This window comes from Delphinus delphis, chromosome 5, assembly GCF_949987515.2.
Source record: "Delphinus delphis chromosome 5, mDelDel1.2, whole genome shotgun sequence".
NCBI classification, from domain to species: domain Eukaryota; kingdom Metazoa; phylum Chordata; class Mammalia; order Artiodactyla; family Delphinidae; genus Delphinus; species Delphinus delphis.
Genome location: NC_082687.1, coordinates 37687149 through 37709456, shown reverse-complemented (window position 1 = coordinate 37709456; position 22308 = coordinate 37687149). Strand labels below are relative to the sequence as shown.

At 38.5% G+C, this 22308-nt stretch overlaps 1 protein-coding gene across 4 annotated transcripts in view; it reads left to right on the top strand.

Moving 5' to 3' along the window:
• ARHGAP24 (Rho GTPase activating protein 24) overlaps positions 1 to 22308 on the top strand; it is a 767082-nt gene that overhangs the window by 263048 nt on the left and 481726 nt on the right. Inside the window, exon 1 of one of the 4 annotated variants that reach the window (XM_060012217.1) lies at positions 2165 to 2555. The exons of the other annotated variants lie outside the window; for them this stretch is intronic. The gene's annotated coding sequence lies outside the window, so the exon portion shown is untranslated. Of the gene's footprint in view, positions 1 to 2164; positions 2556 to 22308 lie in introns of those variants that run through there. 4 annotated transcript variants of the gene reach the window in all.

The following is a 22308-nucleotide window of genomic DNA, read 5'->3' as shown; positions in this document are numbered from 1 at the left end:
TTATTTAAGTTGCTACGGTCTGTATAAGGGATGTCTCCTAGTCTCAATTAATCCACAAATAAGAGAAAAGTAACATAGTATGAGTCCTGTGAACAACCAAGCATTTTCTAGTTTGTTTATACTCTCTGGTAACAAAGATCTTTGCTAAATTCCTAAGGAGCTTCTAGGAAACAAATACAGTGGCCCTTCTTTTTCAGCAGAGAAGTGGGAGGGGAAGAGGGGGCTTTGGTAGATATACCCCCCCCACTGCTTAATCCTCAAGTGACAATCTTCCTATCCTTCAGTTGTACTATCTAGTTTAAGATAATCACACACATCATACACTTCAGTGAAGTGATGTCAGGTGGAAAGGGTGGAGACAGAAGTCAAGAGATGTGAAGGGAAAGATCTTGGATGAAAGGGTGTGTCACAGAGGCATGCCTTAACCTTTTGGATTAGGGACTATCCAGCAACTACCTTGAGTTCAATTTTGTATTGTCCTGAGTCTAAATTGCTTGCGGTAATAATTGTTAGAGCCTGAAATAGATTACCGACATGATAGGTTCCTTGTCTTTTTTAAAAGTCAGAATCTTGAATCATACCTATTGACACCTATCTTCCTGATGCTCCTGAGTCCATCAAGTGTGTGCAGATTTCATTTTGGTTAATTTCATTGTTTTCCAGCTTTCATCTAAAACTGCCCATTGGCATTTTACCTGCCAGGGTGCAGGTAGAACATGTAAAGCCACATGAGTTGATGAAGGACAATTGTTCCTACCAATTAGAAAATAAGCTACATTGCTTCTGGTTAGGAATTCCATACACATTTTATAAAGGAAATGCCCCCCAAATTTTTTTCCCTGCAGAACTTAATTTGATTCGTTAAATGGCTGAGAATTCTTCCGCCAGAAAATCAATTTTCTAGTGGGACATCAGGCCTGGATGGGGCAGATCACCAGAAAGAAAGACTCCAAGAAACCAGAGAAAGAAGGATAAAAGAGAAAAAAAAAACATGTGTCCACACAGACTTTTTTTTTTTTTTTTTTTTTTGCGGTACGCGGGCCCCTCACTCTTGTGGCCTCTCCTGTTGCGGAGCACAGGCTCCAGACGCGCAGGCTCAGCGGCCGTGGCTCACGGGCCCAGCCGCTCCGAGGCATGTGGGATCTTCCCGGACCGGGGCATAAACCCGTGTCCCCTGCATCGGCAGGCATGTCCCCTGCATCGGCAGGCGTGTGCCCTGCATCGGCAGGCGGACTCTCAACCACTGTGCCATCAGGGAAGCCCCACACAGAGTTTTATTTTTGGTGTTGCTAAGTTTGAATGTGTGCTCATCCATATCCCTGGAGATCCCTAGTGAGAATACTCTTATTTTGTGTCTTAAAGAAATCTAGTGATGATTTTTAAATAATCTAAAGCAGAGACCTTTATAAAAATTTTTGAATAATTGAGTTGGCATTCCAGGTAACCAGTACTGTAATATCTAGATTTGAAATTGACATTTTTGGTAGTGGGAGGAGAGGGGGGCTGCATCAGCAAAATGTTTACTACTCTGTCCTCTTTCTTTCATACTGTGTAATTTTGAGAGCTCTTAAACCATGATAAGGAAGTAATTATGCTTCGAATTCCTCTAAAGATCTAACTAAAGGGCATCCATCTAAATAAACATTTCTAGGAATACAGGTTTAATGACCCAGGTAATTCTGATTGGAGAAATAAGATTTTACATAAATAGCTGAGGGAAGCAAGTAAAACCTTGTGTGTGTGTGGGGGGGGGGGGTGGTCAAAGAAATGCAGAGTTTCTAGGGGGTAGGAGACATGGTTTCTCCATTCTTTTCCACACCCACAGCCCCAGATCTGTGATCAATGTGTGTCTATGATGTACATGAAATAAAACGAGTGATGCCAGCTGCGGGGAGACCGAGGCAGGGCTCTGCCTGGCCGTTGGGGAGCCAGGCGCCCGGCAGTCACTCAGGCTCTGAGATAAACGAGCAGTGAGGCGCTGGGCGAGGACAGGGCTCCTCCCGGCCTCCCCAGTAGTGCGGCTCGAATCTTCTGAAGCTGCCAGTTGCCAAATGAAATCTGAAACCCAGGGCTGCGTCTGAGGGTTGGCCCGGCTCAGTTGTTCCAGCCTCTTGTACTGTACATTTACACATTCACACACAGTCACTCTTTCTAACTTCTGGGACTCTTCTTTGCGCAACTGCTAGGATTTCTCAAGTGCATGTGGCAACTCAGTCCAGCTCCGGGTGGAAACCGGCGGGGCTTCGGAGGGTCTCGAAGGCCAGGGGAGCTGTCAAGGCTGCAGCGGGGACCGGGGAGTATCGAGGCACAGGCGGCTGGGGGGAAAACACCCACAATTTCCACCCCAGCCGCAGCTCCTTCTGCCGCCGCGTATTTCTTCCAAAACTACAGCTGCGGAGCTACCAAGTGCATGGGGCACAACACTTCCCCTTATTGTGGGAAGTAAGGAGGCTGCTCTCTCCCTTTTTTCTTTTCCTTTTTTCCCCCGGCTTGTCCTGGGGGCCTTTTTCTTCGGAGCAGTCGCCGTCCCCCGTCTGTCGTGCGCTCCGAGGAGGGTAGGTGACGCCGCGGGGTGTGTGTGTGTGGGGTGTGCTCCGGCGCCACCGCGGGAGGCTGGGACGCGGCCTCGCCTGCGCGTGGGGGCTGCGGGCACAGCTGCCTGCGACAGGGGCGGGGGCTGCAGGGGGCGAGGGGGGATCGCAGGAATCCCGTGCTGGTGCAGTGTGTGTGTGTTTGTGTGTGTGTGTGTGTGTGTGTGTGTGTGTGTGTGCATACGCGCGTGTGTAGATGATGGGAAACAATGCTCCTTTATTATTTTTAAATGGATAAAAACAACGCAAGCTGGTGGTTCGCGCTTCTAGGCTTAAAAATAGAGGGGATTGAAAACTCTGTGCAGTACACTTCCCTTAGTATCTATCCTCCCTTTCCCCGCTGCTTGTTTCTGCTGGTGTCTTATATCAGTATTATAAGAGTTTCCTAGATAACAGGCATACAGAGGTATGTTTTAATAACAGCACTTTCATTGTAAACAAAGCGTTAGGGAATCTTTGGTGAATTTTAAGCCACCCAAAAGATTTTGTTTAGATTTTTTAAAGAGTAACTTTTCGAGGAGGTATCCAACCTCTTTTGAAGATAAATATGTAATATGTTCTAATTTAAAAAATACTTCTCATTTTAGAAATGTTTATTGTACAAGTCCCCAAGTAGAAAGGGGGAGAATATTACTCTGGATTCCTTAGAGATGTTAGGTTTTCAATACCAGCTAGTAATAGGGAGCCCAGACTCCCTTGTAGTCTATGCATATATTAATTCATTTAAAATATCATTTCCAAGCTATTTCTGCATCCCTCATAGTTTATATTAAATTACTCTTTTATTTTTTAAATGTAGCAAGACATTATTATTTCACCTCTTTCTAAAATGAGGAAAAAAATAAATCATGCTGGGTATTTGAAATATAAAAGTTGTAAAGTGTCTGCTTATCCATAAGCAAAACAATATGTGTTGCTGTGTCTGCTAAGTAGGACAAATCAATTGAAACCCAGCAATACTTAACAGTAGAGGTAAGAGCTTTACTCAATTACTGAGAAGATGGACAGACAGATTAAATACAAACAAGCTGTCCCCTGATTCTAATTAGAACTCAAAACCAACCCTTAAGGGCAAGAATGGATGTTGGTATTAAGCTAGGCATCATAAAACATAAAACACACAGAATTAGTATATTAGAATAAGCCAGAAAATAAATATAAAGCCCACGTTAGACTTGTTAAGATCTCACTCTCCCTTTTAAATTTCTTAATACTTCCTCTTCTCTGGGGATAGTTCAACCTCTAAGAGAGTCCAATGATACAATTCCCCTTTTTGTCTTCCCTGAGTGCCTGACCTTCAGGTAGCAAGTCGAGAAATCTGTTCTCTTTAGAGCCATTACTGAGTTGTCAGAGAATTCACCTTAGACATCTTGGAGGACTGAGATATTGACAAAACCTTAAAATAAATAAAATCCTCCTTCCATTCAGAGGAGGTATGTTCTTGGTGGAAGACCTTTAAGTGGGAATAAGGGAAAACTTGTGAACTTTTTCAGATCTGGAATTTAGTTTGTGGTGTATGTAAGGAATACACAACTAGAGTGATAAAAGGAAGGAGAATCTGTAATCCTTTCTACATGTGAAAGGCTGTTGAAACTCAGTCTGTCCTTGGCTTTCAACTGTGTTATTTGGTTTTATTACTTAATCTCAGGGGCTTGGTTTTGAGAGGAGGATGGTTTATCAGTTATGTTCTTCTGGGCTGTATATACAGTGAATCTGAACAATTTTGAAAATAAAGACTTGAGTAAGTGGGGAAGAATTGCGTTCTCAAGAAAAATAATCACTGCAGAACAAATAGCAATGTACCCTTCCAGACAAGAGTATAGATTTAAGTGTAAAAGTGGGAAGGAAGTGTTCTGGACTGAAATTTTCAGTGAAATCCTTTCAGGTTTTGCTCAGGATAGCAATGGCCAAAGCTCTGAAAACTTTCATCCTTATGGTTTTATTTACTGTGTGATCTTGGGCTCTCTAGGGTGAGGGTGTGGGTTTAGGGAAGCAGGGGTGTGGTGGGGCAGGAAGGGCAAGGAATGTGCAGCAGGTGGTACTGAGTAGTTTGAGTCTGTTTATTTTGCTGTCTTGGTCAAAGCCTAGTTGTTGTTTACCAACAGTGCCCTGAATAGTTTCGCTGTGACCTACTGGCCCATTGACGTGTGTTTTCTCTCTGGCTCTGTCAGTGTCCAGGTTGGTTTCTCAAGGCTGAAAGTAGGTGGTGCCACTGCAAAGTCCAGGCCATGCATTTGGTTACTGTTTTTAGCGTTTGCAGTGCTGTAGGACCGTCTTTGTTACCTGTGCTTATTCTCCTGTGTTTTTTCTGGCCAGTGTTGAAGAGTTCTTTTCCCATGAGTTGAGCTTATGTAATGCTGATTCCTTCTTTCTGCCTTGTTTCAACGTTTGGTAAAGCCGAATGCCTTGGGAAGATAAGATGGGGGAGGTGGATAGAGCCCCAGCTTGGAGCCCAGTAAGGAAGGACAGCCACCCAATTGGTCATACATGAGTGTGGAGAAGCTTGATGATAATGAGAACCTGAGGTATCCATTCTATCTTGATCACACTTTACTGAGGAAAAAAGCAGAAGAGATTTAAAATAAAAAGATGCCTGTTTACAGTTAAACTTGTGGTTAAAGGATTAATATTTCTCCCAGATGGAGAAAGGTATTTAAAATTAAAGTCGCAAATAGGCAACTTAGTCATGAAGTTAATGCTCTTCATGTGCAGAGTTGGAACTTCATATTGAGTCTTGCAATGGTAACCCATCTGTCTTTGCTATATGAACTCAAACTTTACAAGATTATGATGGTTTCAGCAGCTAAGTAAAAGCACATTTGGAAGTGGAGGGATTATTGTGATGAAGACTCAAAGAGTGTTCAGTTTTCAGAGGTTACTATGTACATGTGTGCTTTTAAGCAGCATCTCCATTCTACTGTGGCATTGCCACAATTAATCTTTATAAAGTGCAGATCTAATTGTATAAGTCCCTTGTTCTAAAACCTTTGATACATCCCAAAGATCTATAAAAGTAACTTTAAACGCTTTAGTATAGCAACTAAAAGCTCTTCAAAGCCCTTCATTTTTAGTTTTGTCTTCCTACACAAAGGCTTCTCACTCTTCATACTTCTGATTTCTTGCTCCTGGGTTTCATTCTCCTGGAATGCCCTCTGCCTGGAAAGCCCCTCTTGATTATTGGTGGTTCACTTCAAGTGGAACTTCCTTTGGAAGACTTACCTAATTCTGTGCAGGAAAAATTAATCATTTCATCTTATCTGCTTCCATGATGTTTTAAACATACTGTGAATAATTATTTTTATGCAACCCAACCCACTACAGTGAGTTCCTTAATGAGTGTATTGGTGGTGAGGGAACCACCTGCATCTAGTGCTTAGCACAGTGTATGAAACATAGTCGGCATCTGTTAATGTTTCCTAAGTGAATGAGCAAGCAAAGTTATGAATGAGAAAAGGCAGTGGTGGACTCCAATTTATGCAGGTAGTTATTTCCCCAAAGTTCATTTCAAAAATGTCTATTTGGACTCACGGTCCACTTTCCAAAAGTGACAGTGCTCCCAAACATAATTCACTTTCCAGACCAGCCCACACAAGCCTATTTAATTCCTAGAATAGATGAAATTTTGTGCTTTTGCTATTCTAAAGTAAAAGCAAAACAAAAGAAAATCTAGTGTGGAACCATTTTTCCTTTTTGAAATTACAAAATACACTTGAGTTTAAAGAGAGTAGAAACAGTTAGAATAGGTATACATCTTCCACAATTGTTTTTTACATTATACTGTAAAATCTGTAATCTGCCAGATCCCAGTGGGAGGTCCTGGATTTAGCTGTGAGGACTAATAATGGATTCTGTTGCCTGTGAAATGGGCAATAATCTTAATTAATAAAACAAAATAGAAATACTAATTTTGGCTATTTAATAATTATCTTGAGTGCTAGTGCTTGAGGGAATCAGATTTAACTAAAGGGGAATGTGGAGGTGGAAGAAGAGGAGGAAATTTGGAAGGGCACCTACTTTCGTTTTACTGACTCTTTTTTACTATATTGGTTTTGTTTTCATCTCATTTGAGCGTTTACGCTCAAAGTTGCTTCTTGAAAAAAAATTGTTTTTCTCTCAGCAGTTATTGCTGCTGCCTAACCTGTAGAAGGGAGGTGAGGGTTACACTCCCTTTGAGCCAAAATACAAATGGGCTTATTTCATTTTCAAGGCGGTGATACTTTTGTCACTTGCATAACTGCCATTTAGCATGTGGATAATTTGTCAATAAAGAATGCATAATACTTGTGTTTCGGGCACTACCCAGGGACCATATATAGTTCAGTTTCCTCAAGTTCCTCTTTATATAGTACGTCTGAGAAGACTGGAAAAGCAACCATTGATATTTAAGAGTAATAGTCTACTCAGCTTTCTAAATCTTCCATGTTCTCTATTTTTATCAGATTATGTGACTGGAAATTTAACTATCCTAATCATATTATAACTCCTTTTTGTTACATTGTCTTCATTCACTATGCTTTAATAAAATACTTTTTATTTTTTACTGGGAGTCAATAGAAAAGAGATGGGCTCCATGGAAAACATCTTGGCACTTTTTGTTATGTATTTCAATATTCCTTATATAAAGATCTCTATAAATTCATCTTTGCCTTTAACCTTTTTAAAAGTGTGTCTCGGGCTTCCCTGGTGGCGCAGTGGTTGAGAGTCCTCCTGCCGATGCAGGGGACACGGGTTCGTGCCCCGGTCCGGGAAGATCCCACATGCCGCGGGGCAGCTAGGCCCGTGAGCCATGGCCGCTGAGCCTGCGCGTCCGCAGCCTGTGCTCCGCAACGGGAGAGGCTACAACAGTGAGAGGCCCGCAAAAAAGTGTGTCTCTTCTGATTAACTAGTGTTGTTTCTTTTCTTAGAAGAAAAGAGGCTAAAAATCACCATGTTTCTCATTTTGGCTTGTCACCCAAGAAACTCAGAACTAAATTTGATGCGCAGTTGTACCCTTGTTGAGGTTTTCTAATGACATGGTTTGCGTCCTTTTAGCCTTACTTTAATGCACTTAACATACCCCTACCTTTTAACTAAGTTAAAAGTTAACTCAAATCCATTATGGAAATAGGCTGAATTACCTCCATTTTTTTTTCTTTACTTTTTTAAGACATGTAGTTAAATACTTATAAAATTCTATTTTGTAGCTTTAGTATTCCAGAGCCAATAATTTTTCCAGATTATTTTTTTGTGGTTCCTTGAAACATTCTAGGTACTGATTTTATACTCCCTGATAGATAAAATGGCCTTGCCTCAAATTTACATTTCTTGAAAACCTTAGGAAGAAAATCATATCCGAGTAATTTTGAAAGTAGTTACTTAAGACCAAACATGTGAGTTCTTTTCAATATGCATATCATAAACGTATAGAAGAGTGCCCTCAGGAATATCTCTGAGAAGCAGAAGAGAAAACTTTCCTTTTCCTACAAATGAAATCTATCAGTAAATTGAGGCTAAAGTCATAATTAAGATCTGTAATTAGGGCTGTATTCTGCCCATCAAATTGAGTCCTCAGAAAAGATAGTAATTTTTCAAATTTCCTGAGGGGAAATAACTCTCATTTTGTCCTGAGTTTTTCTCTCTCTTTAAGTCACATAGACTTTCATAATAATAAGCACTCTAATGAATTAAGTACCTACTGGGTATTGGGTTGGCCAAAAAGTTCATTCGGGTTTTTCGTAATGTCTTACGGAAAAACCCGAACGAACTTTTTGGCCAGCCCATACCAAGCACTCCATGAGATTTTTTTTAACACATGCTACTTCTAATTCTATAAATAGTTGGAAATAATTAATAATTCTAGAAGTAAACCATATTATGTCTAATTAAGGTATATTATTCCCACTGTATAAGGAAGTTTAGGCTCAAAGAGGTAAAACTTACTCAAGACATCATAGTTAATAAGGCATATGGAGTTGAGAAAAACAAATCTATCTGAATCCAAATACCCTGTTATTTCTAATATGTCACCTCCTCTCAGTGCTCTTCTCTTCAGTATTAATTTTAGAATAATAATCTGTGTTTCAATGAGTCTGACATATAGTATAGACCCTGGTCCCAATATGGCCTCCAGGAACTGGCCTTGAAGTTCTCCTGCAGGTCTTTTAGATGACATTCTGGTGCCAGTAAGTTGAGGTCCCTGGGATGGATTACCACCATTAGGGTTCTCTCATGAGAAAAGAAGCTCCCTCTACTATAGGCTGGTAACTGAATCAATCTATAGTGATTGGCTTGACCAGGCTTTATTTCCGGTGAGAGGTGAACAGCAAAGATATGGTCCATGAAACTACAATGCTCTATACTTATTGTTTAATTCCCAGACGTTTGCCCCAAGTGCAAGTAATTTATTTGTGAAATGATCCCAGGAAACCCCAGGTAAGGGGTAGGCTTCTTTTTTTTAGGCAAAACGGCTTATGAGAAGTTTTATATGTCAGTACTTTTAATATTGGGTGCATCAAATTATAGTAAAAAGATGACTATAAAGATGCAGCCCTTCTATTTTCATGAACAGTGCACTGTATTACAGTAAACCAAGTTTATATCCACCATTAAGTATGCCACAGGAACACTGTGAGCAACAGTTGGAGGTGGCAGAGAGAGAAGGGGCAGGTGGTCCTAGAGCTGAGGACTAGAGACCCAACTCAAAAAGCTGAAATAAATAAATAAATAAATATTTTTTTCTTTATTTTTTTTCCCCAGGAACCTCCATACTGTTTTCCATAGTGGCTTTACCAACTTACATTCCCACCAACAGTGTACTAGGGTTCCCTTTTCTCCATATCCTCACCAACATTTATTATTTGTTATTTTTTTGATGATAGCCATTCTGACCGATGTGAGGTGATATCTCATTATGGTTTTGATTTGCATTTCCCTGATGATTAGTGATGTTCAGCATCTTTTCATGTGCCTGTTGGCAATCTGAATGTCTTCTTTGGAAAAATGTTTATTTAGGTCTTCTGCTCATTTAGTCATTTTATCATTTTTTATATTGAGTTGTATGAGCTCTTTATTATACCTGGGTATGTATCTGAAGAAAATAAAAACATTAATACGAAAAGATATATGTACCACAATGTTCATAGCAGCATTATTTACAATAGTCAAGATATGGAAGCAACCTAGGTGTCCATCAACAGATGAATGGATAAAGAAGATGTGGAGTATATACACAATGGAATATTATATAACCATTAATAAAGAATGAGATTTTGCCATTTGCAGCAACATGGATAGACCTGGAGGGTATTTTGCTTACTGAAGTAAGTCAGACAGAGAAAGACAAATACTGTATGTTTTCACTTATATGTGGAATCTAAACAAATAAAACAAATGAAAGAATATAACAAAACAGAAACAGACTCAAAGAGAACAAACTAGTGTTTACCACTGGGGGAGCAGGAGTGGGGACAGATAGGGGAAGAGGATCAAGAGGTACAAACTACTAGATATAAAATAAGATATGAGGATGCAATGTACAGCATGGTGAATATAGCCAATATTTTATAATAACTTTAAATGGAGTATAATCTATGAAAATATTGAGTTCACTATGTTGTAAACCTGAAACTAATATAACATCATAAATTGACTATACCTCAATTAAAAAATAAGAAAAGAAAAAGCTAAAATATAGAAGGACAGGATTATTTCTCTGGGGGTAGCAACCGAGAAGGGGAGAAAAGTGGAGTTAGTGGTGGCAGTACTCACTGGGCACACAGAAATGAAATGGGCAATAGGGAAAGTAATTTCAAAGCTAATCTTTCTCAAGAAAGGAGCATTTATCATAGAAACTGTTGGAGTGCATCCCAGCCCTATCTGTAAAGATACCTAGAGAAAAAAGTTCTCCAGCCTCCTTGAAGTGTCATCTTTGATTGTTTTATTGTGTTGTGAATATCTGGTTTTAAATTTTCTTATGTGAAGAAACTTCTAGCAAGAAAAGATGAGCTAGGGGAGTCAAAGGAGCCTGATGTTATCTTGTTGCACCTAATTACATAAAACTAGGATTTAGCCACATGAGTACCAACTACAGAATTCCATTTTGGTTTTTGTATCCCATTATGGTTTAATTGTTACTGTGAAATGGTCAAGGGCACTGCCAACAATTTTATACAAAGACATCTATGGGTATACAGAAGGACTAGCCCTCTCACATTTGTCATTTGCTGATTAGAGATTTCATACTTTGGTAACAACTCACACTTTCATCATGGAATAACTTTTCTGTGTCTATGGGGTTAGGCTCAAGTTGGGAGGTTCTGTGGGGAGGCTTGAATTTTGGTGCCTAGAAACAGGTGGAGATTACCAAGGAATTATCTGGGTGAGGAGCCCTGAGAACTCCCGCACAACAGATGGAGCTGCTGGAGGAGGATGGGTGGGAGAAGGGGAGAAGCAAGGTCACAGGATAATTGTCAGAAGCCAAGGAATCAGGAGAAAAGGCAAATTCGGAGATAGTACTGGAAACTAGAAGGCAAGGGAAGTGAGGCATTGTATGATGTGACAAATAAGAGTCAGTTTCTGTGTCTAACAATAGGTAACAATTATTGAAGCCTTACTATGTGCTAGTTATGCCAAACTCCTGTCCTGGGTTATCTCCTTTAATCCTCGAGCTCCCACATCAGTAGGACCTATTATCATCTCTCTTTTATAGATGGGAAAACGGAAACTTGGGGAGTCAGTAACTTACCGAAGTCACACAGCCACTAAGTGGTAGATCTGGGATTCAAAAGTAAAATATCTTACTGTGAGATATTATGCCATACTTTATCATTATACTCAGGAATTAGACCTATGTTCCAACCTGGCTCTGATACACACAAGCCCTGTGACCTGGGGCAAATTGTATTAACCTCCTTGAACCACAGATTTCCTCTCTGTGAAAATGGGCATTTAATAATACCTAGTCCATAGTATTGTTATGGTTTTTTTTTTTTTGCGGTACGAGGGCCTCTCACTGTTGTAGCCTCTCCCGTTGCGGAGCACAGGCTGCGGACGCGCAGGCTCAGCGGCCATGGCTCACGGGCCCAGCCGCTCCGCAGTATGTGGGATCTTCCCAGACCAGGGCACGAACCTGTGTCCCCTGCATCGCCAGGCGGACTCTCAACCACTGCGCCACCAGGGAAGCCCTTGTTATGGGTTTTTAGTTTATGAAGTGAGCGTGCAAAGAGACTTGAAGGCTATCTAGCATCTGGTAAGTGTCAATACATGTCAACAGTTATTATTAAATTAAATGATGAACATGGGTTTCCTGAGCAGTATTTTTCAAACTATAGGTCTTGCTCTATCAGTGGTCATAAAATCAAATCAGTGGTTCATGACCACTGTTTCCTTTTAAATGAAAAGGGATAGAACAGGATGGAATGGAATAGAAAAAAATCAGTGTTCGTTATATATAGTAAAAGTAAGAATTGTTTCATGTTTTAACTTCCTTTTTTTAATTTTAGTGTGTGTGTATGCACCTCACACTGGGTAAAAACGAAAAATGTGCTTCTTATTATTGATAACTGTCAAAATAAAGTATTTTTAAAATCCTTTAGAGTAGCAGTTCAGAGTGTGGTCCCAAGACCAGCAGCATCAATTTCACCTGGGAACTTGTTAGAAATGCAAATTACTGAGACCCACCTGGACCCAGCCATTTGAGTTTTTAACAAGGCCTCCAGGTAATTAAGGACCATTACCTATTCAAAAATGGCACTTGGAAATCATGATAAAATTAGGTAAGGGTATATCTAAATGACTTGAGTGGTTAAAAGTATATGTTGTCTTACATTGACTAAAGATGTTAATTCTCCACAAAATGCTGTTTTGTGTCATGTGACTTTAGTTTTGTGTAGTCTTCTCTCCTATTTTTTCTATGCTGCCTGCTCATGGTGCAGGTGCGTGAATCCCACAGAAGTCAATTACTTTATATCTAGAAGGACATTGAGTAGTTAGATCATGTACTTTCTTCTAGAACTACAAGATAAAAGTTTAACATTCTTTGTGAGTAGCCCAGAGCCCTGAATATCTAAGTTGTGTTCAATTTGAAACATTTTAATGATAATAGTACAGATGCCTGAACAGCTGTAAAACTGGGAATTAGGAACTCAAAAAACCTGCATTCAGTATTTTACTAATTGAGATATTTATTTTGAAAAGCACATGCAGACGAGAGATTGGCAGTCTACTGATAGTTAATGCAACACTAATACTGATGGTAAACACCAAAAAAAACATTTTGGGGAAAAACGGAAGCCATAAATTTCTATACTGGGTTGTTTTTTCCCATTAGTGAAAACAATGAATGTTTTTAAGATATTTAGGGACTGTATGTCATTACTTTAAAGAGAGAGCAGGCAATATTGCATTGACTAGCCTTTGTTCATTATTGTGTTTTACTGTTGTATTTCGTTTTTGGTCGGAGGGTGTATTTAAGACTTAAAACAATTCTGTTTGAAAATACAGCATCCAGATTCACTAGAAAAGACTTGAGGACTTTTCCATTTTTTTTTTTAAAGAGTATTACCTTGGATTTTTAAAAAAACAGTATTTCAATAGGTACATATTAACTTTTCTAAAAGTAAGTTCTTGGTGTGTGAAAATATTATTCAGGACAGAATTGTCAGAAAAAAAAGAGTTTCAGGCGTAAGAAAGTCAACCTTCTGGTTCACCACAGGTAAAATTTTATATATATATATTTTTTGCGGTGCGCGGGCCTCTCACTGTTGTAGCCTCTCCCGTCGCGGAGCACAGGCTCCGGACACGCAGTCTCAGCGGCCATGGCTCACGGGCCCAGCCGCTCCGCGGCATGTGGGATCTTCCCGGACTGGGGCACGAACCCGTGCTCTCAACCACTGTGCCACCAGGGAAGCCCAAAATTTTATATTTAAACAATGGCTGGAGAGATGTTTCGAAAGATTCTTCTTTACTTTGTAACCTATGGATGGGGAAGAGTGGAAGGGAAAGGAAGTAGGAGGTGGGCTCTGATCCTGCTTCTGGTATTAATTAGCATCTGTGAACTCAGGCAAATCATTTCGTTTTTCTGGACTTTAGTCTCCTTATCTATAAAATAAAGGTGCTCGAGTTAATACTTTCTAAGATTGTTCCAGCTTTGAAAAAGTCTCTGTGGCTAAATAGTAGTGTTCCTTTTGAACAATTTTGATAGGAGTGTGGCTATGTGTGTAATTGACAGGGCTCTGAAATTTGGATGTTTGACTTTATAGAGGAGTGAGGATCTGGAAGTCTGTAGATTACATGATAAAGTTTAGCCTGACCTTTCCTTGTGCCAATGGGCTAGTTTTCATCAGCTGTGGGTTTGGGGTCATGGGTGATGCCATTCACTAAGAGGCTTTTGAAAATGCATGAGGGTATTTTGGTCATAACAGTGATTGGGTGAAGCTACTGGCAGGCAGTCAGTGCCCAGGGGTCAAGAATGCCCTATGTCTTGCAATGTGTGTGACAGTCCCTCACTACAAAGAATTTTCTTTCCCCAAATGCCAAAAACATGTCCATTGCAAACCAGCAAATAAAGTTAAAAGATTGAGTTTTAACACCATATTTTATAAAGTCATCTGGGAAATGAAGTCATCATATACTTTCTGCTGTTTCAGTAACACAAATGCAAACACTATCTATTCTTAGATGACAACTGGTGTTTATGGTGCATGGGGGAGAACAGCCTCCAGCTCTCTGCACTATATATTGACTATGCAGTAAGAAAAGCAGCAAAATCTCAGCTCTGTTAGTACAGGGTGCAAATATAACTTGAAGGCATACTAGGAATAGTCCTTTTGAGTATGAAATTACTAGTTTCCGCATGACAGCCGTATTTTTAATGAAATCACTTACAGAAGTTGCCATTCAATGGAACGAGACATTTCTTGTGTTCAAATAGTGCCTTGATGAAGGCATTCGATACACAGATTTAATTCTCTATGATAAGAAATATCACTTGCTTAACAGCTTTATACATGATGGTGAATGACATGAATACTTCCTGTTTCTCCTCTGGCCTCCTTCTGCACTGGGTTGGCCTTGTATATTCTGGGTCAGATTAAGGATAGAGCCCATTCAGCAAGAGTGCCTCATCCAGGGCCTTCTCAAGAACCCTGGTAATGTTTTCAAATTTGACATAAACTTTGCTTTGGAATCATTTAAATCACAGGATCATTTTCTTAAAATGCTTTTCTCTCTTCCATCTTCCTTCTTGTGTTTGTCAAGTCCTTGGTTTATTAATGTGTATGTTTTTAAACTACTGCTTATTTTCAGCTCTCAGATACTGTGAGGATAAAAGGTGTTGTATGGGTAAAACTGTTGTCTAGCAAATCAAAGCCAACTTGGTATTTTCCAGGAGTGAAAGGGAACACCTGCTTCTTGCTTCTTTGGTGAGTTTGGGCCTTAATACCTCTGCAGGAGAAGGGGGAAAGGGAGGTGAAATTGAAATGTGTAACTTTTCCTATAAATTTGGTAAAAATTTAGATTTCAAGATATGATTGAAATTACAGAATTAAAAAAAAATTTCTTTTGGGTAGTCTTTCATGTTAATTATCTATACTGGGCCTCCACAATGAACAAATTATAAATTACACGCTACATTCCTCTTAGAATGAATTCATTGGACATTGGGACAAAAACCCACTTAGAAAATAGCTATAACCATCTTATCGCAATCTTTTAATACAGGAAATGTGTCCAAATGATCTAGGTGATTTGCCCCAGAATACTGAGTCAGGAAAAGGCAAACCAGACTCTTGATTTTTTGTTTTTCTACCCCACTGTCCCATTTTTCAGAGGTCTTTCTCACTGTGAGTTCCCTGAGACAATTAAACACAAATGCTAGCCTATGGCATCCACTGCATATAATGAATTACCTCCTCTGCTGTGCAACTAGAAGGGTACTAGTTAAGTACCATCTGGCAAAACTGTGAAAAGAGTCACTCATGATTTTCTGTATTCTATCGATTAGGTGAGGAATTATGGCTGAGAAAAGAGCAAGTGAATCTGTAACGTTTTAAAAAGCATTCTTACTGAGTCCAGAGTAACCCTAAAGGCAGCTGAAAAATTACCATATTAAAATCAAGGTGTAATACATTCTGTTTTGGTAATACATTTTTAATCTAATTCCTTGTAATAATATTAATGATACTGAATCCATTTAATATGAATATTCTCAATACACTGTAGATTTTCATTCAGTTCAGTCTTCAAACCACACTATAATTGTACACTGTTCTCTTATTTTATGTTTTCATATTCCTGAAAAACAAAGAAACAAGCCTGATGGTATATTACCAGCTAAGAGATTTCATGCAGAAAACAAAAACAAAAATTAAAAAAAACACAACAGGTTAATCTCCTTAAGCACTGCCTTGACAGGCCAAATAATCGTTGAAGGTGAGTGAGAGAATGGAGGAGGGGGAAAAAGAGGCTTTGGCCAATGGTAACTGCTGTGTAACGCTGAGAAACAGGGAGAGTTCTTTTTGTGCAGTGCTTTTATTCTCTCTCTATTTGCGGTCCCATCCTCTACTGTTTAATTTGTGGAACATTCCAGGGAGTATCCTTAGCTTCCCTGACATGAGGCTGGGACTGGAGCTTGAAGGCTCTGAGGGAGTCCTTTCGGAAACACGGGAGGACGAATAGAGCCTGTGCCATGCGGCGCATAGCTCAGCTGGTTGAGAGGGACTCCTCCTCGGGAACAAGGTGAGACCTTTGTTCCACTGAGCTGTGGGATGCCAGATCACGTGGCTCCAGGCACCTTTGCAGGCAGTTCTGAAAAGTGTATGCTGCTATCTCAGAAAAGTGGAGTTACTTCGATGCCACAAAAGAGAAAATACTAAATGCTTAGTCTTCCTTCAGACATTTGCAGGCAGTTCAATGGTGTCACTTTGGGACTCGGCTTCTAATATTTTTATTTTCAAGCAAGAATAGGATACTAGTAGCTTATGAGGGTTAGTCCTTATTTGTTTAGCAAATCACACTGAGCAAATGCATAGCAATAATAATAGTGGCCTATATTTTTATTGCTGTTTTCTGTTTGTTTGAAGTAATAAACATTTTCTTTATGTCTTAGAAAGAGCCATTAAGGAAATAAACTTATATTGAACTGTTTTATGGAAATGCCAAGCAACTTGTGTATGATATCATTTATGAGCTTTATTATTAATGTGAAATGCTAAAATAACTCAGAAAGAATAATATGTAAAGGTCATATTACCATGAGCCTGGAGGGGGTGGAGGTGGAGGGGAGGTGGAGACAGAGAGAGAGGGAGGGAGAGGGGAGAGAATTAATAAATACATGTGTGATGTTAAGGTGGAAAGTGCTGAAATTGCTGGTGATATCTCCTAGGACCGTGGGATGTGCTGAGTTACAGCTGGTGCTGCTGTTGGTAAATACTGTCAGGGAACAGATCCTGTGACTGCTTAAGAGATTTGAGATTGATTCCTGATACCGATGTTGAGCCATAAATTGTAACCAGAATAATTAGGACTGTGTTTACAGACTTGAGGGCAGGCAGCAAAGGCCTCTGGTAACTTGTTATTTCCAAAGGACCAGGTTAAATTTTTATCTTAAATCTGAGCTTTGATTTGAAACAAAGGTATTAGCTGATTTTTTCTTGAGTTGGTAGTTCCTTTACCTTGCAATTTCCTGTTATTCCATTGTTAAGTTCCCAGAGAATTCTCTCTAGAGTAAGTTCACACAGGAACCCGTCTACCTGCCTGCTTTCTGAAATGCCCAATTTGGTGCTGTTATTGATTTTAATCAGAGGCAGAGAAGCACCTTTATTTTTTTGACAGCTAAGAACTGTAATAAACAATTTAGCCATAGAATGTCTGTTTGGCAGCTTTTGGAAAGTTATTAACCTGGCAGCTCAGCTCTTATTAGACAAATGTATTGATGTACTTACCTCTGGAGGTCTATGAGGGTAGCAGTTTCCTTGTGGTAATAAGTATTATTAACTAGTATTTGATAGCTTATTTGAAAAAATTTTTCAGAAAAGAACTTGAATGGCATGATATCATAAAAGCCTTCATTATTATATAATTTATTACTGAATTTTTCCCCATAGAGACCATCTGATATGATATTGAGTCTCAGATTTTCTAATCTTTCTGTTTTTAGTCCAACACAAGTGCTTCTTTCTGCAGACTCCAATATCCCTTTTATTAATAGATCTGTTTAGTTTAACACTTTTCTGATATTTAAGCACGGGTGACTTTTTTCACTTGGTATAATAAATAGTATGTAAATAAGTGGTATTTATAAGGGTTAGTACAAAATTTGGTATTCTGGGTTGATCAATTATCTTATTATCTTCTTTATTCTCTTCAAAGTTATGACTAAATCTGGCATGATATTAAATGTCTTGCAATTTATCACCCAAAAATAATGCTTTCTTAGACTAATTTTAACTTGATAACTTTTTCATAATTAATGACCATTTCTGGATTGTAATTGTTTATTTTTTAGTTCATTGATGCCTAGTATAGTAATTTCTTCCATTTAAAGTGAGCCTTTAAGAAAATAGCGGTTTTGTTCTCTTTCATTTCTTCTGCTAATTTTTGTGTGTGACTTTACATATCAGACTCAGAAATTATGACTACGAAAGTAGGTAATGGAAACTAGTCTCTTCTGCTAATTGTCACTTACTGTTCTGTGACTTTTTCACTTGTCCGTATTAAGTCAGCTAGGCTCTATTTCAGCTCAAGTGTTATCTAGAAATCACCAGGACTCCTGGAGTATGTTCACACCCACGTGGCTGTGTGAAAACCAGACTGAAGAGAGTGGTGATGCTGGGCAGAGGTCCAGAGAGGGGTTCAGAGTGAATTAGGTACTTACTGGGGTCTTGGAGCCAGTGTTTTTCATCTAGACTTTTGCCATGAATCTATACTTGCTTCCTCTTGGTTCAAGGAAGATGCTGGCTAGAATACATCGTCAACCAGGAGACCCCAGACTTTGTCCTATGATGACTGTTTCAGTGCCTCTGGATGCCTGTGATGCCATCTCAGAAGAATTAACCTTAAGTTCTCTTAGACTTAACTTTAAGTTCTCATAGCAGCAGCTTCAGCTGCTTCATGTTATGAATTCTAATGGATTTGAAACTGTATTGAGCAGGTGGCAGCTATGAGTCAGCCACCACATCAATGCCCGGGTCACTTCCATTCTAATTCAGAGTGGCAGGCCCTTTCCTCTTTGAAGTTCAGTGTTTTGCTTCTATCCTTTCTCTAACCACTTTCTTTCTTTACTCTTTCTTCCATTTTGATTCCCTTTAATTTGTTTCTTTCTTTGCTTTATCTCTTTATTACCCTAGAGCTTTGTCATATCAGTTTCCTATTTTCTTCCCATATTGCTTCTCATTATGATTGTTCATGGTATTTATCTGGCCCCCTATCTTCTTCAGTTACACATTTTTGGGGATGTACTGGATTGATCATTGTTTCTGTTCAATTTGAATGAGTCCATGCACTAAATATTCCACTTAGTCCCAAAATACTTGAACAAACTGTTGTATACATATTATTATTAACTCCTCCTTTCTCTTCCCACACCAAGAAAGGTTTCGTAGAAATGTAAAACCAGATAAGCAGCTGATGTGGCAAATATTACTTTGGTTCTTGGTTCAAAACACTCTGGATTTGAGAGTCAGTTCTGATACTCACTAGCAGTGGCAAGTCACTACAAATATTTTGTAAAACAGGGGATAATGGTCAAATGAAATAACGTAGCTGAAAGCAGTTCATGGTGCAAATGTTAGCTTTGACATAATTTCAGACATATAAAATTTTGCAAAAGTAGCACAACGAATGCCATTTATCACTTTTTTCTAGATATTAGCATCTTAAAAATATCAGAACCAGGAAATTAACTTTGACATAATACTATTAACTAACCTATAGATGTACCACTGTATTGCACCACCAATGTCCTTTTTCTGGACCAGAATACAACAGGAATCACTTATATATTTAGTTGTCATGTCTATTAGTCTCCTCCGATTTGGGACAGTTCCTCAATCTTTCTTTATCCTACATGATCCTGACACTTTTGAAGAGTAGTGACCAGTTATTTTGGAATCCCTCAACTTGGGTTTTCTGATGTTTTCTCATGATTAAATTCAGATTATGCATTTTTGACAAAAGTACCATAGAATGATGCTATGCTCTTCATATCAGGAAGCATGTGATGTCAAGATGTCTAATTACTAATGATGTTAACTTTGATTTCTCTATTGAGGTCTGCCAGGTTTTTCTGTTGTTAAGTTGCTAGTTTCCTTTTTTGTAATTAGTAAGCATCTTGTGGGGAGATACCTTGAGACTATGTAAATGACCAGGTTTTCATCCTACTTTCAACCACAAATTTTAGCATTCATTGACGATTCCTTATTGAAACAATTGTCACTGTGGTATTTTCCAAATGGTGATTTTCTATTTTATCATTTCTTCTACACCTTATTCAATTAATATGGACTCCTGGGTATTTGTTTCAATCTATGAGTTTTAATCCATTACAACTTGTATTTATTTTGTTGCTCAAATTGTCCAGATTTGGCCATTTGGCCAATCTTCAAGTTGGCTCCTCTGTCCTTTCTTCATATTATCATCATTTTTAGAACACTTATTATTTTCTGCTACCACAAGATTCTCCAAGTTCATCTTATACTTGTTTCTGATCCAGCCCTTGGATCAGCCATTCAAGGAGTCCAGATTTCTTTTGTTGAAAAATGGTATTTAGAAACCAAGATCTAAGTGTTAGATGTGCTCATTGACAAAATAATGTATCTCCTTTCTCCTACAATATATTTACTTATTTCCTCAATCCATAAATACACATAAAATACTTCAGAATTGCTAATCCATATCTCTGTGAGAAACATATTTTCTAACTAGAGTACAATATTTGTGTAAAACTGTATTTTCTTTAGCTTTAGAGTCAAAACACTATGACCTACAATGAAAACTATGGAGATATTGTCTTGATTTGAATATTTACATACTTAAGCAAGTGACCTATAGATCAATGTGCTTTTTTAATAAACTAATTTGATACCTGCTTTGTTACCAACATGAGAAGGAAGCTTCATAATTCTGATACATTTTCAGGCTGTTGTGGAATTTGGATAAGTATGCTGCTTACAATTAGGAAAATGTAAAACCCCATGGAAACTGCATCTTATTCTATTGGAATATTTTAATTAATTTTTAAAGCTTTTGCTAGAATTTGGTTAGGAACTAGTATAAACAATAGTTTATTTATAGTATTGTTTCAAGCCTTTTAACTCTCACTCTCATTGTTCTGGTTCTTTCATTATGTTCTCAACTCCACATTCCCTGATTCTTTAAGTTTTCATGAAGAACTGACTCAGCCTCTGCTTGTAAAGGTGGAGATTATGTACAATTTTGTAACCTCACTCTCCATTTCTAACATCACTGAAAATATTATGTTTTTCCTAACCAAGTCTTCATAAGAGATATTCAAAGAGACAAGGAGAACTTTTTCTTTCACACAGACCTTTTGTTACTATAGGTATGTATCACAGCTTTCATTTGCTAGAAAAGTAAGAAGGCAACGAAACAAAACCCTAGACAAACAAACAATAGAAGTCCAGGGCATTTGGTCATATGTTAGTTAGACAAACCTTAAATGGCTGTGATACCACTGAATCCCAGTTAACACCTGCTCTTCAGGCTTCTCCCCCTCAGCCCCCAACCCTTTTAAAAAGCCCATTTAACTTTCGGTGGGATTTACAACACAAATAATATTCCTTTTCTAGTATTCATAGAAATGTTTGTTCCATTTTCTTTGAGGATGTGGCACATTTACATTTCCTCCATATGGAGTGGAACTTTCATCATCTGCACTTTAAATTCTCTCCTTTTTTTTGGAAACCGCATATTATAGCAGCTCACAGTACACAGGTTCTGGGTTGATTACTCAGGTTCTTATCCTTACTCTACCACCTATGTGGTTCTTGGTCAAGGTACTTAATCTCTATTGGTTTTAGTTTCTTCTCTGAAATAAGAACAAAAAAGAGAGCTTTATGTGGTCGTCAAGTTTAAATGAGCTAAGAGATATACAGTGCTTAGAAGCATTCCTGGCACATAGCAAGCACTCAATAAATGTTATTGCTATTGTTGTTATTATTTGTGTACCTTGCCTCTCTTTGGGTCTCATCATACCTTCATTTTCTAGAAGCGTAGATATGTGGGTATTTAAGATATATATTATGTACAATAAAGAGAAGAAATAGCTATTTTGCATTACAAAGAGTCAAGACTAGACATTACATGAGGATGAAGCAAAAGAGGAAATGACTATTAAAGAGTAAATGATAATACTCTATGTTTTTATCATCTTAATCTCTTTAATATCGATTAGTCTCTGACATATGAAATAAATTAACAGGAAACAGTCTGTCTTATTGAGTACAATAAGACAAAATTTCATGAAAAGACCCAAGATAAGGAGTGACCTAAGCCAAAAATAGACACTCCAACCTGACAAATGATTTTGTCTTTCTGAAAGACAAGACCTGCAAACTACAGAGTGTAATCTCTTTTTCTGCTTTGTTTCTGGGTTTCAGTGAAAAGGGAAGGGAGCTAGAAGGGGTTGGGGGAAGGATAGGAAATGCTAAAAGAGGAGAATAGCCCAAATCAAGTAACAGGTACAGAAAATATTTATCGTTATTAATCAAGAATTAATATATAT